Here is an 18,520-nt window from a genome sequence, read left to right as displayed (position 1 = left end):
CCATTTGAAGGCTTCCTATTGTTCATAATGTTGACTTGTTGAAGATTAATAGCTCATGAGAAGAAAGTATGAAGGAAAGTGGAGTTAAAGAAACCAAACAAGCAAGTAAAAGATTCAAGGAAGGGAGGAACAAGAATGTAGAAAGTTGGTAGTTACTTGAATTTTTTTTTTACATTTTTAGGGGCTGAAGCACCTTCTATTTGTCTATAAATAGGGGAAAGTGGCCAGCCATAAAAGAAAAGAGTAGTTTAGGTTTACATTTTTTCTTTTCCTTGCATTTTACTTTTTTTTTCTCTCCAAACAGTTTCGTCCTTATTCTTTTAAAAGACAGTTTCAGAGAAAATTGCATTTATTTTCTAACAAAATTTACTTTTCTTGCCTTTAATTTACATGCACTTTAAGATTCTTTCAATAAAACCTCAAGATCTTTAAATTTTCAAGTTTAATTTGATGTAATTTCATTTGTTTTTCAAATCTATTTGGCAATTTACATTTTTTACCTATGTACGATTTTTTTATTGAATTGATCAAATCTTGCTTGTTTTGAGCCCTTTTTTTGTGAATTTTATATTCATATATCTACAAATCTAAAAATTTTCATATTCAAATTCTTTTTAAAAAATTTCAAAAAATTCTTGAAAATTTTTATCAGATTCAGTGATAGAGTTAAAGTTGAAGTGAGTAACAACATTTTAAGACTCTCTCCTCTCTTAGCTGGGCGATTAGTTTACTTTTTTCTCATTTTGCTCTTGTTAATCCTTATGTTTACTTGTTTGGATTCAATTCTTTGCCTTTAATTTCATGTTTTTTCAATTTTATTTGGATGATATCCTATTACATGCTCTGTTTTGTTTTTCATTGCACATAGTTTTTTATTTAGTTCATTGAGCTAGATTTTTCATTGTTTCTTGTGATTTCTTTGTTGATTTAGATAGTAAACTTGTAAATCTAAATTACGTTAGCTTAGTTTTAATTCATTTGATCTATAAAGTTATAGACCTAATTTTTTTCTCCAAGTTTAGTTGGTTTTTAGATTTAAATTTTTGCTTTCAATTTTTCTTGTTCTTATTAATTCATGTGATTTTTCTTCATTACTTGCTTTTCCAGTGTGTTTTAATCCAAATTTACATTCTGTTCTTTCATTTTAAAAGTTGTTTGGATCAAATATTAGTAAGTTTCTAGATATTTCTTTTGTTAGAATTTGAAGGCAATTAAAGTAGTTAAATTCAATTACTAGTTAATTATTTCAGTTTAACTCTTTCAGCTATTGTTTTACTTGCTAAATGCTTTTACAATTTTCGCTTCTTTAGTTTAGGATTACATTTTAAATCATGTTGAATTCATTTCAATTCATTTGGCTACTATTTTTGTACAGTTTTCTAGTTTGCTTATTTTACATATTACAAGTTTACTCTTTACTATAATTATGCTTCGTTCATTATTTTATTCAATTGTTTTAATTTGCTTAGTCTCATACCAACCTTTCGATTGACCCAATTTTAGAGAGAGTGTGAGGATAATAGGTACTTAGGCTAAAAATCTCTTTAATTAATCCTCGTGAGATTTACATATAGACTTTTATAATTCAATTATTACTTGTAAAGTTTGTGTGGTTGTAGAAATTGTCCAAATAAAAAATTACCCTAAAATCACTAAGATTCAAAGTTAATGCTTCAATTTATAGATAATTTCCTTTGATTTTTTTTTTTTACTTTATTGCTTTTGCTTTCATAAATTTAGGTTAAAATCTATGTTGGAATTTATAGCTTTTAAAAGTTTCTAAATTTGCAGTTTTGAAAACATGAAAAAACATTCAAAAAAAAAAAAATTCTAAACCTAAAACCTTGGAGTCTAAACCATAAACTATGAATCTTTAAACCTTAAAACTCTAAATACTTCTCCTTAAACCATAAACCTTTAAACCCAATGACCCAAACCTCAAAGTTAAATTGTTGAATTCTTTTTGAATGAATTGGTTGAGTGTTTGATATTTTCTTGTATATCACTACAAATATGGCATGAATTAGAGTAGTTAGTGTTGATGAGATGGAAGCATCTAATTGTTTCTTAGAGTAGATGACAAGTCAAAGAACATGCTGGTTAGGTGGTTGTTAATATTAGCATTTGATACTCTATAGAATTTGATTTTTATCTCAATTTTATTCTTATTTAAAGAACAAGTAAACCCACTTATTATCATATCTTGTACGATGAAAACAATTTCATTGTAAACATTAGCACTCAAAATGTTTGATTTGAAATTATGTTCCTCATACAAGACATGGTAATGCATGGGCTTGCTTGTTCACTGAATAAGAATGCTATTGAGATAAAATCAAAATTTATAAGGTGAAAAATGCTATTATTAGCAATTATCTCATTAATACTAGTATTAACAATCATCTTATTAATAATCGTCTTGTTAAATCTGTTAATTTAATAAAGAAAAAAAAGTAGGATTAGGAGTTTTAGAAGTTTCTTTTTGGTATATATTTGTACAAATATACTAACTTTGTAATTCAAAACATTTATAATTTTATGTTGAATATAATAATTGATAGTCATATGCCTATATTTGTATAAATTGGTTATGCAGATTTAAGCACAGGCTAAAGAATCTGATAAAATATAACATAGTAGTTTGGTAACATATTCTTTTAAAATTTGTTAAAATAACTTGCTAACATATAATATATTGATTTAATATTGAACCTACTAAAAAGCCACAAATAGGTTTAATAAATAATATTATTATAACAAATACAATTATTCTAACTCATGCATCAATGAAAAAATAATGTACAATAACAAAAATAATTATTATAATGTATCAAAACCATCAATCTAAGTTAATAAATTTTTTAATGGTTATATCAGAGTTTTTGATAAACAATGACTGAAATTCCTCAAGGCAAGCTACATATAGATCTTCCCTTTCCCAAGCACAATCATATCAAAACTTAAGTTAATTGTATACAATTTAAGGTATTAGTGAGATCGAATTAATTAATACTTGCAAAGAGTATTCATGAAATATTTAGTGTATATAACTATCAAATCTAAAACATGATAAATATCAATTGTAATTATCAGTATCTTCACAATATAACAACCATTAACAAATTCAATTATGACAATTCTATGTTGTAATGGTGCAGGTGCTATGACCTAAATGAGAGATATATTAGGCATTGTTTTGAATTGATATGGATTAACATGACATTATACCATAAGAATATCAAATGATCTATAGCAGGTTAAGTTATTCACTTATCGTATAAGGCACCAATTTTGAAACATGATAAGATTTTTAACAACTCCTTAACATGCTCTATGGATTAATAGAATATTACATATTTGTCTCAATATCGATTAAGCTCATAAATTCAATCTTGTCACACTTGTATCCAACTATCAAAACTAATTCCAAGCAACCTAACAGCAAAATAAAATCACATTGTCCATTTACCTCAACATCCATAATACCCTATATGTATGGATGTAACTCCATTGATAAATTATTCAAATATCGCATTTTAAATTTACCTTAAAAATGATGAACGAAAAATTTATTCATCTGTGCCATTATTTTCATTAAATTAGCAATGGATGGTCATGATGTACCTACTAAGCATATAACATAATTTTTCAATGTAAAGATCATGTTGTGTAGATATATATACTTTTATAGCTCTGCAACATTTTATCTTAATCATCTCTAGTGGTAGAACTAAGAAAGTTATTGATAGGTTAATTGATTCTCTCAACTTTTTTTTTATGGCTAATTTATCAACCTTATCACATTCATTAAAACGTTTTATAATTCATTCAATATTAGATATAATGGTTAACTCAGAGGATACCTTATTAACTTACTTTTTATTAAGTCTAACTTTATCTAATGAAGATGCATTTCAAATAAAAAAAATTGGACTTCCCACTCTAATATGCTCTACAATTTCATGTGCACAAGGTAAGTCATGTGTGCTTTTGATTATGCAACAACAAGCTTACTTATCATCTCAACCTGATTTGATCATTTAATCTTTATCAAAATCATATTGAATGTGCTTTTAGATACCAACACTTGTAACTCTTTAAACAATATTGACTTGTAGTTATACTTGACAATTGTAAGACTTCTCTTAAATGAAGCTTTTATCTCCGTATGTTGGAGCTCAATATGTTAGTTGATTATCTTATATGATGATTCAAAATTTCTTTGATATGATCCAAGATGCCTTTTTAACTTTACAATTGTACTTTTGACCCTAAATGAATTTAGAAAGATATTTTAGTATGTATGTTATGTTATGAATTGTAAAAATCAAAATAATCTTTAAAATGTAATAGAAATCATACCTATTTATTATAATATCATCAAATTACATCATTTTATCTGTCCAAGTAACAACAAAGCTGTTTTTATACTTTGTCGACCATTACTCCTTCACATACTTGATTGCTCATTGATAAGTCTAATAATCAATTTTCAATGAACTTAGATGCCTTTAATACTCATCATAAGTTGAAAAGAACATAATGATGCTCCATCTTGACATGAATGCCTTTCAGTTTTCCTTACACTTAAAAAATTTCTTATAATTTGCAAGCATATTTTTTTAGATATGTAATCTACACATAATATTTGTTGTGTTAGGGAATACACTCTGCATAGCATTCATCAATGCTAAGGTTCTTTCAATAACAATGACATCAAAAAATGTGTCAAGAAGCATCAAACTTTTTATGTATATCGTGTCCAACAATAGTTACACCGTTTGACCTTCATGAACACAAATGTAATAGAAAATATCATCTTGGTATATGTCACACCTACAATATCAAGCAATGAGAGACGGTATCTATTAGTTTTATAGGTACAATCCATAACTGGGATAATTTGGTAGGTATGCAACAAATCTATACTAATAAGATAAGCCTAAAACAAGAGTCATTTGTCTTATTATGCTATATCACTCAACATATTTAGAATCATTCAACTTTGTCATCAATTATTACATTTGTGATCTATTAGTTTTCTTAATCAATTTGTATCTCTAACATTAATTGTATATAGTCTTTATTGTACTGATATTCTTTTCATCATGTTATTTTAGGGTTAACAATATATTTTTGTCTGATCATACTTTTTGACATATCAGGCACTATTCTTTTTTCTTTATTAGACAATCAACCCGCAAATAAATATCCATTTCAATGTTTTACTGGTAGATGATTATAAAACCCACAAACTATTTCACACCCCATTCATTGTCAATTTCCAATTTAATCCCATGTAACTCAAATGGACAACCACTTCTTTATTCCTATTCCTTTATGTTGTATTTCTTCAACATTTGCCTTATTTTTTTGTTACTTGTATTTTTTACTTCACTTAAATGTCAATCTTATTCTAGGTTTCCTCACTGGACCTTTCAAATCAAAGTTTTTATCACAACAATAAAATCATTATTTTTTCTAACTTGTCTAGCTTATGAAATTAAAGCTTTCGTATTATAAAACACATGCACAATATAGTAAACTTATTACATTGTGTGTCTATATAAACTAACATATGCCTTTATATAATCTAACTCAAAAACATAATATTTCTGTTGTAGTAAAAGAAAAATTATAATCATATCTTATATCTAAATTATACGATGCAAATGTTGTTTTAAAATTGCTTTGCATAAAGAAGTTCAAAACAATATGTAGAATGAGCACATTATTGAATATGCAAATTTAGTAAGTTTTGTATATTTTCGAATATATCGAATATGCATAATATACATATTTGGTAATTTTTTTATGTTACCATATATGCATATCTAATAAATTTTTTATGTTACTAAATATGTATATCCAATAATATATAATTATTTTCATATATGCATATTTTGTTACTTAAATACTCACCGAATGTGTATATTCGAAAGTCATTATACAATATCAGATATGTATATTTAGGAATAATAAAAACTTACAGGATATGCATGTTTGTTAATGTAATATTATTTTTAGATGTGCTTAACTTGACATGCAAATTTGTAATTTTAATTGAGATTTTCTTACCTCATCATTTATTTAATCATCTTTATCCCCACCAGTTTTCTTTCCTATTTCGTTGTCCATTTTAACAATGTAAAATATAAGAATAGTAATTTTAATGAATTAGGTTTTAAGGTTAAATTGTAGAAAATAGAACACGAAAAAAAAGAAGAAAAAGAGAATAAAAATAGGTGTACAAAAAGGCAATAAAGTAATTTAACAAAGGATAATTATGTAATTTTACTTAAAAGTAATTTTGTAAAAAAAAAAATGTGGAGAGTATTTAAAAAGGTGCAAATAAAAGCCTCATTTAGATGTGTTTGGATGAGGCATTTAGAGGAAGGATTTTATTTCAATCACGATTTTCAAAAGTTCAAAAATGAATTCATTTATTTTGGGAAAAATAAAAAAAATTCAAAAATAATTACAAGCCTATCTTTTAATTACCAAGACTTTTCAATTAGGGGCTAAGCTCCATTTAATTTTCTTTATTGTTGTGCTTTTTATCATTATCCATTCTTGTTTCGTTTCCAATGTAAGTTTTTTCCTTTGCAGTTTTACGTGCATGTGCATGGAAAGTTAAATCGTCACTCTAATAAACATATTTCATACCTTACAATTTTTTACCTGTAGTGTTATATCGTTGTTTTCTTCTTTGGATAATTATCTACGGGTCAAAACCTTTATCCTCGATCTCATGAGAAGATAACCCCAAATCTTGCATCTAGATGGTTAGTTGGTAGGTTCCCTACTATCCATAGGATCAATTGTCTTAAATTCAAGATAGAGCTACTATCGATGAACTAGTCTTCTACATTTAAAACACAATGTCCTAATGCTTTCATAGACTATAACTTGTTTATGTCCCTTAACTTTAATGTATCGTGAAAGAGGTTCTCTAGATCAAGTTGTACATATACGAGTGTATCTTTCTCTTTCCCCAACTAGAGTGTGCTTATCAACCCTCAATAGCGTCCCAATTCATCTACCTATTTTTTTAAGAATTCCAAGATCAAAATGCTCCACTGAAAGCTTTGAAAATCTTAGCCAAATACCCACTGATGAGAGGGAGGTTTCAAACACTCTAAAGTGGCCTCCAAAGAACCAAGGCCCTCATTTTAAGCCAAAGTCATAATCTTCTATGTGTTTCAACTACAAACGAAAAAAGTCTCTACCAAAATCAATCACATAAGACTGTTCTTGAGTTTTCAAAGTTGGTTAATCTTAAAAATAAAATATTTGTAACCGTCTGTCGTTCCAAAGACTTTTAACAATGATTGAATGAGACCATCTTTCCCTAACTCTTTGCTTTTCTTCCCTAATGAGTATGATTTCTATTTCATCTTCTTTATTATCTACTTCTTTCTCATGCTTTTCAACTGCATCTATGAGTATATCTTCACTACAATAATCTCATTCCACATTATAGATGTTGGGCCTGAAGTAATACAACAACACAAAGCAATACATCGTAATAAACCTACAATAATAAACAACGATCAACGATCAATAACGTACAAAAAATAAAGTATAACAAAATTTACGTAAAAATCTTCATGTGTAGAGGGAAAAACTATAAACCATCAGAAAAATCTCCACTATAAAATAATAGATATACAAAGTTATTCTCTAGCTAAAATTAAAGTTAATCAATAACTAGAGAGACAATTGAAGAAATCTTATCAAATAGGTGACTTAACAAATATACCATAGATTTGTTCCTAGAAAGCTTCAAACTTGATCTTCATTAGTTAAAATGTAGAACTCTGAATCATAAACCTGCTGATAAAATTTCAACTCAATTGAATCACAGATCGACTTTTATTCAACCAACTCTTCTTTTTCTTTTTTTTTTTTTTATTCTTTTGGCTTTTTGTCTTTCTTTTCTTAGTTTGTGACACTACCTTAAAATAGCCCTACATCTTTTTATTAAGTAGCTAAGGTTCTGTGTAAAAGGAAAGACTAAGGCCTATGGCCTTTGATTGGTCCAAAACCAATTACATGGGACTAGAAACCACTTTCCTAAAAATCTCTCCTTTCAGCCCCATTAAGAGGAGATTCATCATCATAGCAATTTCATTTGGAATTTACCTTGGCTAAGGAACTTATTCTGGCCAAGTTACTATAGAGCTTAAGTTTATCCTTGAGAAGTGTCTTAATCAATATATCTTTTATATTATAATTAGTATGGATTTTTTTTAACAGCATCTATTGTTCCTCAATCACAGAATGTAATCAGTGATATCTAGCATCAATGTACTTTATTTTAGCATGGTACATGACATTCTTACTCAAATCTAAAGCACTGTAGCTATCATAAAATACTATATACTCTTTTTGATTCAACCCTAATTCAAGAAAAAAAAATTTCATCCAAAGCATTTCTTACCTACTTTTATTATTGCAATATACTTAGCTTCTATAGTTGATAAAGTACCACACTTCTACAACTTAGACTACCAAGACATAGCTTTTTTTTGTAAAAGTGAACAAATATTCTGAAGTAGATTTTCTATCATTAAGATCACCTACCATGTTAGCATCAGTAAACCCTTCTAGAACTGATTGTGAAACTCTATAACTCAAACACATTTTTGAGGTGCCCCTCAAATATCTAAAAATCTATTTTACTACTTCCCAATAAACCTTTTCGGATAAAAAAAAATTTGCTCACTACACCAACTACATGAGCAATGTCAAGTCATGTTCAAACTATAAGATACATTAAAGAACCAATTGCAGAAGAATAAGAAATACTAGGCATAGCAAGTTGCTCTTCTTTAGAATCGGACAAGATTTCTTACTCAAATGAAAATAATTGACAAGTGAACTACTAACTGATTTAGCATGTTATATATTGAATCTACTAAACACCATTTCAACATATTTTTCCTGGGATAACCATAGCTTTTCAACTCTTCTATCCCAGATAATGTTCATACTGAGAATTTACTTTGCTGGACCTAAATCTTTTACATCAAAAGACTTAGACAATTGTTCTTTCAACCTACAAACTATACCAATATCTTATCCCACAATCAACATATCATCAACATATAATAAGACAATAATAAAGTTACTATCAAGGAATTTTTTGACATACACATAAGGATCTGCTATTATCTTTTTATAGTTGTGGTTCATCATAAAAAAATCAAATTTTTTGTACCACTATCACAGAGCTTATTTTAAGTTATACAAGTTTTTTTTTCAGTTTATTAACTAAATGTTCTTTCTCTTTCACTTCAAAACCCTCAGGCTGATTCATATAAATGTTCTCTACAAGTCATCATGCAAGAAAGTAGTTTTAACATCAAGTTTTTAAACTTAAGATTCAAACTAGCTGCTAATCTCAGTACCACTCAAATTGAACTCATATTCACAATTGGAGTGAAAATCTTATTAAAATTGATACCTAGTTTCTAAGAAAAATCTTTCACCATTAATCGAGCTTTGTACCTCACTAGCTTGTTACCATTATTTTTCAACTTGAACACCCATTTCTTTTGCAATGGTCTCTTTTTTTTTTGAAAGTTTAACAATACCATATGTACCATTTTTTACAATGACTCCATCTCTTATTTCATTACTTTTAACCAGTGCTCTCTATCCAAAGTAGATTGTACATTTCAGAAGCTTTTTGGCTCTCTTTTATTGGTAACTAAAATAAAATATGAACTTAGATACCTAATAAATGGCATGTGCTCTTTAGTATATCTCCTAAGTTGAAACTTTATACCACTTGAAGCCAAAAGTAGCTCTCCCTGAGAGGATTGCTCTCCCTATTCAAAACTGATTACATCTAGTTCATCATTAACTGTGATTAGCTTATTCATATCTTAAAATTTTATTTCTTACTCATTTTCACTATCTATGGCTCTTTTTTATGAAACATCTGTCGATATTGAAACATCATAATTAATAGTAACTTATGTAGTCTTCTTATTTTTCTCAAGATCTGCTATAGTTTTTTTTCATGAAAGATCATATCTCTGCTTCTAACTATCTTTCTCATCACTGGATCTCATATCCTGTAGCTAAAGTTTTCATCACCATATCCTACAAACATACACTGTGTAACTTTACTGTCAAGCTTTAATCTCTATTTTTTTGACAAATGTATGAATGCTTTACACCTAAAAACTTTAAGTGAAAGTATAAAGTATCTTTCCTTGGTCACACTCTTTTTGGAACGTCAAAGCCCAAAAGAACTAATGGTGATCTGTTAAGTAAATAATAAGCTATATTGATTGCTTCACCCTAGAATGGCTTTGGTAATTTTGCCATCCTTAGCATACATCTAACTTTTTTCATAATGGCATGGTTCATCCTTTAGCTACACCATTATGCTATAGTGTTTTAGGTTCTATCATCTCATGCCTAATCCCATGCTTTAAATGATACTCTTCAAAGTTTTTGAATGTGTATTCCCTACCATTATCAGTTCGAATATACTTCAAGGGTAACCCTGTCATCCTTTTCATCATGGCATAAAATTTTTAAAAATCATGCAATACCTAGCTTTTGTTTCTCAATATATACACCCAAATTTTACGTGAAGCACCATCAGTAAAAGTAACAAAATACCTACTACCACCTAATGACTCAACCTCAATAGGACCATATATGTCAAAATAAATCAATTCCAATATATTTTCTTTTTTTTGAAAACTCTTATGAAAAGAAACTCTATGATGTTTACCAAACAAACAATGATCATATGAATTGAGAGACATATTTAGTCAAGGGAATGAAAGATTACCTTATCAAAACCTGTAATCCCTTCTCACTTATGTGTGCCAGTCTCTTGTGCCACAAGTTTATCGAAGCATCATCCTCAATTATATTTATCTAGTTATCATTCAATTACATTTATGTCTTATACATTGTACAATATAGCTTTCCCCTTGCAATTACCATAGATCTTTTGATAAGCTTCCACTGTCCATTCTTTTGTCGACTCTCTTATCTCTCTTTATCAAAAAAATTAATAACAAGTAAGTTCATTCTCATATTCGAAATATGTCTAACATCCTTCAAAGTCAACATGCAGCCTGTATTAGTTTGTACAATGATATCACTAATCCCAATAATTTATGACACACTCTTGTTTTTCATCTTGGTGCAACCAAAATCTCTTAATTCGTAAGTTGTAAACAACTTTCTTTTAGGAACACAATGATAGGTTGCTCTTATGTCAACTATCCACTCAATGCCAAAATCATCAACATAATTACAATCATCATGTGTACAAATCAAAGTAACTAAATCACTATTTAAATTTACTATTATAATATTGTCATCATCTAAACTCTTATTTTTCTCATCTTTTCACTTTTGCTTCAAGATTTTATAATGTTATTTTATATGACCTACTTTACCACAATGAAAATATTTTACTTTATCTCTAAACTTGGATCTATGTTTAAACTTACTATGACCTTTTAAGTTCTAACTTTGTCGATATTTCTACCTATGTTCTCTGTAACCAGAGCTTAATTCCTAGGGTTTACATCTTTTTACTTTGCTTCTTTATTAAGCATACTGTCTTTTACCACATTCAATGTCACTTTATAATCAAGAACTGAATTAAGAACAGTCATAACTAAAGTATTTCAATTGTTTAGCAATGAACCCAAAAAAAAATAATGCCTTCATTTCATTATCCATCTTAAGCTCTATAGTAGTTATTCGATTAAATATATTTTAAAAATCACTCAAGTGCTCTGTAATAGATCATCCATCCATGTATTGTAAAGTCGTAAGCTTTTTAACAAGCATAACTTTATTCATACATATTTTTCTCTCATACAATGCTATCAATTTTTTTTTAATTACTGTGGGCATCTGTCTCTTACGCTACATAATAGAACACATTAATATCAACTCATTTTTTATTTATAACCAATGTCTTTCTGCCTAATTTCTTTCAACTTTCATCTTTCATATTTGCTAATTTAGTCGAATCATCCAATATCGACTCATTCAAATCTTTATAGTATAAATGATCTTTCATCATAAGCTTTTAAATTGAATAATTTGATGCTGTAATTTTATCATGGAACTTATATCACCCTCCGTGATCTCAAATAAAATTTACTTTTGTCTTAGTAACTCTCGCTCTGATATCACTTATTAGGAGATAAACCACACTTAAAGCCCATGAAAGCACACTAGAGAGCTCATACATATATGTTAAATATCACTTGAGCTCAAAAGCTTAAGCTATTAGGTTCTTGGGTCCTTAATGTGTATATAAGACATCTCATTCAGATTTTTTACTGATGTGAAATTTTTTACTCACATTTGAACCATATCCCAATAATCTCTCTCGTTCACTTGTAAGTTCTGATTAAGTCCCATCTCGACTCCTCCTATGAGTAAGTTCTATTAACACCTCATTTGGGCTAGGCAACCTTACATCTCTAGTGTGCTTTTGGGTCAGGCCATAGCACTCAAACTTGCCACCTTGATTGTCTCAGTGCTTTCTCAAGCTTACATTCCAAGTTGGCTCAATATATCACTCACTTGGGTGTTTCACTTCTGCATATTATCATAGACTCACTGCATCCAAGTCAAACTTTTTTAATACTGGTATTCGAGCACATGAAGTTGATGGATGCAGCCAACTTTCAATCTACCAACAATCTCTCCTCAGTAACACCATTGGGACTCGAACCCACCATAATCTTATCTTTGGTATCACTTGTTGGGAGATAAACCACACTTGGAGCTTATGAGAGCACATCAGAGAGCTCATATATACATGTTAGATACCACTTGAGTTCAAAAGCTTAAGCTATTAGGTTCTTGGGTTCTTCATGCATATATAAGACATCTCATTCAGATTTTTTATTAATATCCACTGATGTGAGATTCTTTACTCATATGTTAACCATATTTTAACAATAGAAACCAAATTATCCTCGTAAGAGTGAGTACTTGCATGACATCCTAGATCTTGGATAACTAGAATTATGCAAAACACTCCCGCTATTAACAAGAGGTTCATGTTTATCTTTAACTTTCTTTGTGCTTCAATGAAGCTCTGCCATTTTATCCCCACAAAGCTCTATATTTTGAGAACTTTTGATTTTTCTTTTTCGTAAACTTTCACTTTAAAGTGCATTAAATCATGATTTTCTTGTATTCTCTCTCTCTATCTCTCTTAATGCCTTTTACGCATCTATTTGTTGTTTGTCTTTCATTTCTCATTTCTCAGTTTGGTGTAAGAGGCTAGGGTTGAATCGACAGTCCGTTTTGCCTACGATGATGTCTGCGTTGCAATTTTGTTTAAAGCGATTGGTCGTAATGCCGTTTAGGCTGAGCTTGACAGTGGCATTTTTTGATCGGGCTAAGAATGAGCTAGGACATGTCAGTCTCAATGTGGCAGAATCTGAAGAGGCTTGAGAAGCTGTCCGGTGTGCCGGTTAAGCTGATCATGATAGTGAAGCGAAGGTACACATGTGCAATAAGGCTAAAGAGAAGAATCAAACAGGACTTGAAAGAAGGATGGGCTGAGTGTAGTGTTTGAATCGTATGGCGTCATAATGAATATTAGTCAATTACATGAATTTCTTTTTTTTTTTCCATTTTTTTATATATTAGATTAGGCGATGGTAAAAAAAAAATCAATGGAAAATCCATAAAATATGTTTGCAACATTTTTGCCATTTGATTGGAATTTTCATTTTAACGAAAAAAAAATTAACATAGCACTAAAAGAATTTTTTTTTCTTTTTATTTTATTTTGAAATGAAAATCTAGGTGTGGTAAGAAAAAAAAAGGACTTTGTTTGTGGACATATCTATAAGTCATACAATCTTTTAGCTTTAGAAAATTAAAAAATTCTTACTCGCTTTGGATTACATGATATAAAATTAAGGTTTAAAATTTTAATAATAATTATATATTATTTAAAAAAATCAAAAAATATATTTTATATTTTAATATTCACATGAATTGTAATACATAATTTTCGTATAAAATACGAGATGAATATATAAATTTTAATTTTTTTATGATAAAAATACACAAATTATTGTATCTATTAATAACCATTATCCTATACCATGCTAGACTTCAAAATTCCAACATATAGCTTAAATATTAAAAAAACTTTTAAACAAAAATTAAATAATTATTTTTATTTTATTATTTTATTATAATCAATTTAGATTTTAAATATTTATTTTTATACAATTAAATTTTTAAATATTTATTTTTATTCCATTGAACTTTTGATTGGATAGAAATAAGTGTTGGCAGATAATCAATTTTCGTCTAATAAGGATTTAATTGATAAAAATAAATGTTAAAAACTTAATTGATTATAATAAAATAAAAAATTTTAAATAATTATTTAATTTTAATTTAAGAATTTTTTTTATTCTTATACCAAGAAAGATTCACTTTTTCCATTTTTTTTCTTTAAATTGCACCTAATTTCCTATCTTATCAATAGTAAAACAATGATAAAAAAACTTATACTTCCATTCAAGTAGATGTGTCTCCCTTGAACAAAAAATTGTAAATTCTGAGTTTTGTTTTATTTGAATTATATTTAATTAATAAAAATATTTTTTATTTAATTTTAATTTTAAAATATATTTTAAATTATTGTTTTTTAAAAATATTTCTATAAAAAATTAAATTTTTAGGTTTAATAAGCATGGTTGGATCGAGCTTTGGACATGGGATTCAAAAGATTAGTACAATTAAGCCCAACCCATGGACAAGTTTAGACTTAAATTTATCTTTTCTTAAATAAGTCTAGACTTAACTCAAGTAATAAAGATATAATAAAATTGAATAACTATATTAATTTTTATAATTACTCCCTACAATAAAATTAATAGAAATTCAATTCTCTTGTTACAACATTTTGTTGATATCAATTCAATTGATGACACCATCAAATGTTTATAATTAACTTTATTGATATTGCAATTGATTATGTGTCGTTAACTTTATTTATGTTACATTTTTAAAGAATTTTAAAATACAATGAACGACAACGTGAATATTTAATATATTATCATATTAAAAATTTTTAAAATTTATATATCATATTAAATAGTTAAATATAGTTTACGAATCAATTGTAACATTATTTTTTTTTTAATAAATTCTAAATGCTTACTCTTTTAAGATATTTTTATTTTTCCATAATTGCATCCAAAAATAATATATGTTCATTAAATTAAACTATTGCGGCAAAAAACAAATTGCTATAATTATCTAATCATTTAGTTAAAATTTGAAAATTTGTGGATATTAAATGTTTATAATTTTAAAATCTATATTTACAAATAAAGATATAGATGTATGCAATTGAGAAGTATTTGTATGCATAAAGATATTTTATAGACAAAATATTAAATAATGTTAGTAAATCTGAAATGGTACGTGAAAACATATTGGTATTGATACATACCAGTTTCAGAACAAAAATAATATGCCCGTTGTACGGAACTGGCTACTCTGGTTTCACTTAACGTCAGTTGGAGAGAGTACGAAAAAACCTTAGAGTTTGATTCAATGGGGCGCCAAATGCCAATATATAACTGTATCAAGCCCATCTAACATCCTAGAGAAATTTAGAAAGCACAATACAAAATAATTAGGATGCCCCTCTAATTTGTTTCCTTTGATATGTATTAGCCTAGAAAATAAATAAATAAATCATGATGCACATTGTTTGCTGCTCAAGAAAGTGAAAGAAAATCAGAATGGATTCTATCGTTATCCCATGTTAATTTGACATTTTGAAGAGGTGTATGTAATTACAGATATTTGGCCATTAGAAGCTCAACAATATCATGAACTTGTCGAAGCAGCAAAGTAACAATGCATGACGTTAATTATATCATGGCCAATGTTGACTTAAAAATGGTGTAGTACATGTTTCTTTTTTCAAATTTATTGTTGCTGGTGGCACTGGCTTGGTCTAAGTCTCCTTTCTGCGGCAAGCTTGGTTAGCAGATCAGCAAGTTTGATACCTTTGGGACGGGGCTTGACAGTATCAATGTCTCCCCAGCTTGAACATAACTCCTCATCTGTCATGCTCTCATTCTTACCTTGACAAAAAGACCACTTTCCAGGCACTATTTTGTTGGGTAGGCGATATAGTTCAGTAGTGGATCACCTTCTTTTATTGGTTGTGCAAAAGCTGCTTCACTTGCTACCATTTCATCATAGTGTTAAGAGTTTAGGATTTCAGGTTCGCCTTGCCTAGCGGTATTCCAAATAATGTACCTTAGATCATTGCTCAATGTTGAGTTTTGAAACTCAGGTGAGCTGCATATTACTGTGTGGAAGTAGGTTTCAAGAGGGTAAGCTACATTGGTGAAGTACATTAATAACTTTCTTGGAATGTTATCCCATCCATGGACACAAAACTCCATGAAGAATCTTGAGAGAATCACCCAAGGTGAACCTGCATATCAGGAAACAATCAAGATCATAAGTAAATTGACCAAAAAGTTACCAAAATTTTTGAACTATGACATGTAAAGTCACAAAGTTCAATATTAGTACATTGTGCATGTGAAATCCTGATAATCTGAAACTGACCTCCAAAAATCTTGAAGGCATCTGGTTTTCTAGTTTCTACATCATAGTAAATTGGAGTATTCCTCTGATAATATAAGTTGGGGTCTATAACAATTCCGTTAATCTCTTCCCTCCTGCACAAAACAAGATTTCCATCAAGGAACGAGATAACACTGAGGTGAAGAGGTTGCACTGCAACACGCAAGGAGGTGGATGGAGCTCAACAACAATGCAGGTGTAGAAGATTTGGTTGGAGACAATTAAGTTATCCTAGAGCTGTTTTTAACTTTTTGTAACTTGGTTACGGAATGATCACGTTGATCAGTCTGGTATTTCAATTCTTTGAATCTGTGAAGGAATTAAAGAAGAAACAAAAAAGATGATCAAGATGGGTGGAAATTTAAGCACTATAATGGTTTATGCTTACTCCTTCCAGCCCGCATTACTAGTGTATTCGATAAAGTTGAGATCCCTGGGCAGGAAAGTGAAAGCATGGAGGAGATCTGCATCCATAGCATTATGAGGAATTGGTTAAATCTCAAAGTAGAGGACAGCAGTCATCTCTATTAAAATAGTTATCTGATTATTGGTTTGGACTTTCTGCAAAAATCATTTTTCAGCATCGTTCGGGGGTACATTGTTACTTAAGCTAGGGATCGCACTGTTTCAGGAATGTAAAGGAAAGATCAAAAAATTTCATACAAATTAAAAGATTGAATTAAGCATAATCTCTCTGTAAAACTATAACTTCTGGCATAGTGGTCAGTAGAAACACTGAAAAGAAAATGGACAATTCTGATAAGAGAACAATATTTGTTCCATAGGTCATACATGATCAAGGGTACCAGAAATTGGTGATAGATTTATGGTGGCCACAATGACAGAGAATAAAACAGTAATAGTGTTTATATAATTCTGAAACAGTCTACTATAGAATCTATTTCAAGTGGGAACATGATTTTCAAAATGAGATTGGCATTATCAGGAAAAAGCAATGAGATTGACATGATAAATACAGTTAAACTGATAAATGAAGTCAATTAGCAGCAGTAGCACCTACCATCTTGAGTCATTAGGGGATAATCAGAGGTACTTAGAGGTATGAACCAATCCCAATCTGTATTAATTTTGAGAAGCAAGGCAGCAGCATGAAGTGTTGCAGCAAGAGCTGAAGATCCCATCCTGTTAACCGCATAGCTTTTACCCTCAATATTAACATTTCCAAATGCTTGGAACACACTTTCTGATTGAACAGAAAAAGCCAACTCTGCCCTTTCATACTCAGATGAACCGGCATCAAGTTGCAACAAGTACTGGTTTCTTGGATGATATATCGCCTTCAGCAACCTTAACATTTTCTTACTATCTCCATTAGTACCAAGAATCCAATAAGCAAGAACAGGTGGATAGCCATACCCTTTATATGGGAGTCTCACTGGTTTCTGAAACTTGGAAGTAGTAACAGAAAGTTTATCTTCATTGTTTGATCTTGATAAACCTCCAAGCAATACTAAAGTCGTTGCACAAACAAGTATCCATGGAGGATAAACTGAAAGCGAGGAAGAAATTTTGGATAGTCTTATCATTTGAACAGCTTTGACATGAACAATGTGGAGTATTTTGCAATATCAGGATCTATAGCCTTAAGACTCGTTGAATCCGAGTAAAACTGACAGCGAAAACGCCATTGATAGTGTCTTCAAACTAACAGAAATAAACACAGCACAAGGAAAGACGCCGTTGATGATGGGAACATGCAAATGTTATGGCAATGATAAAAGAGGTTTGGTTTAGGAGTATAGTAAATAAAGTAGCATAAAAATGTCAACTGCCAAACCTAATACCTGAAAAACTTAAAGTGAAAGAAAGCAAGTTCGGTTGATTTGTCAAAGCTAGAATCCTTTCAAAACAA

The 18,520-nt window shown here is 29.3% G+C and overlaps 1 pseudogene across 1 annotated transcript; it reads right to left on the bottom strand.

The window, feature by feature from the left end:
• Positions 1-15,701: 15,701 nt before the first annotated feature.
• Positions 15,702-18,520, bottom strand: LOC111274077 (beta-glucuronosyltransferase GlcAT14A-like; annotated as a pseudogene). Its single transcript, XR_016334189.1, has 4 exons — positions 17,669-18,520; positions 17,036-17,111; positions 16,630-16,742; positions 15,702-16,492 (listed from the first exon to the last, which is right to left on the bottom strand). The product of XR_016334189.1 is annotated as a beta-glucuronosyltransferase GlcAT14A-like (transcript).

The sequence above is a fragment of the Durio zibethinus genome, chromosome 26 (genome assembly GCF_047325235.1).
Source record: "Durio zibethinus cultivar Kanyao isolate XHJ-2024 chromosome 26, ASM4732523v1, whole genome shotgun sequence".
NCBI lineage: Eukaryota > Viridiplantae > Streptophyta > Magnoliopsida > Malvales > Malvaceae > Durio > Durio zibethinus.
This window is presented reverse-complemented; position numbering and strand designations above follow the sequence as displayed.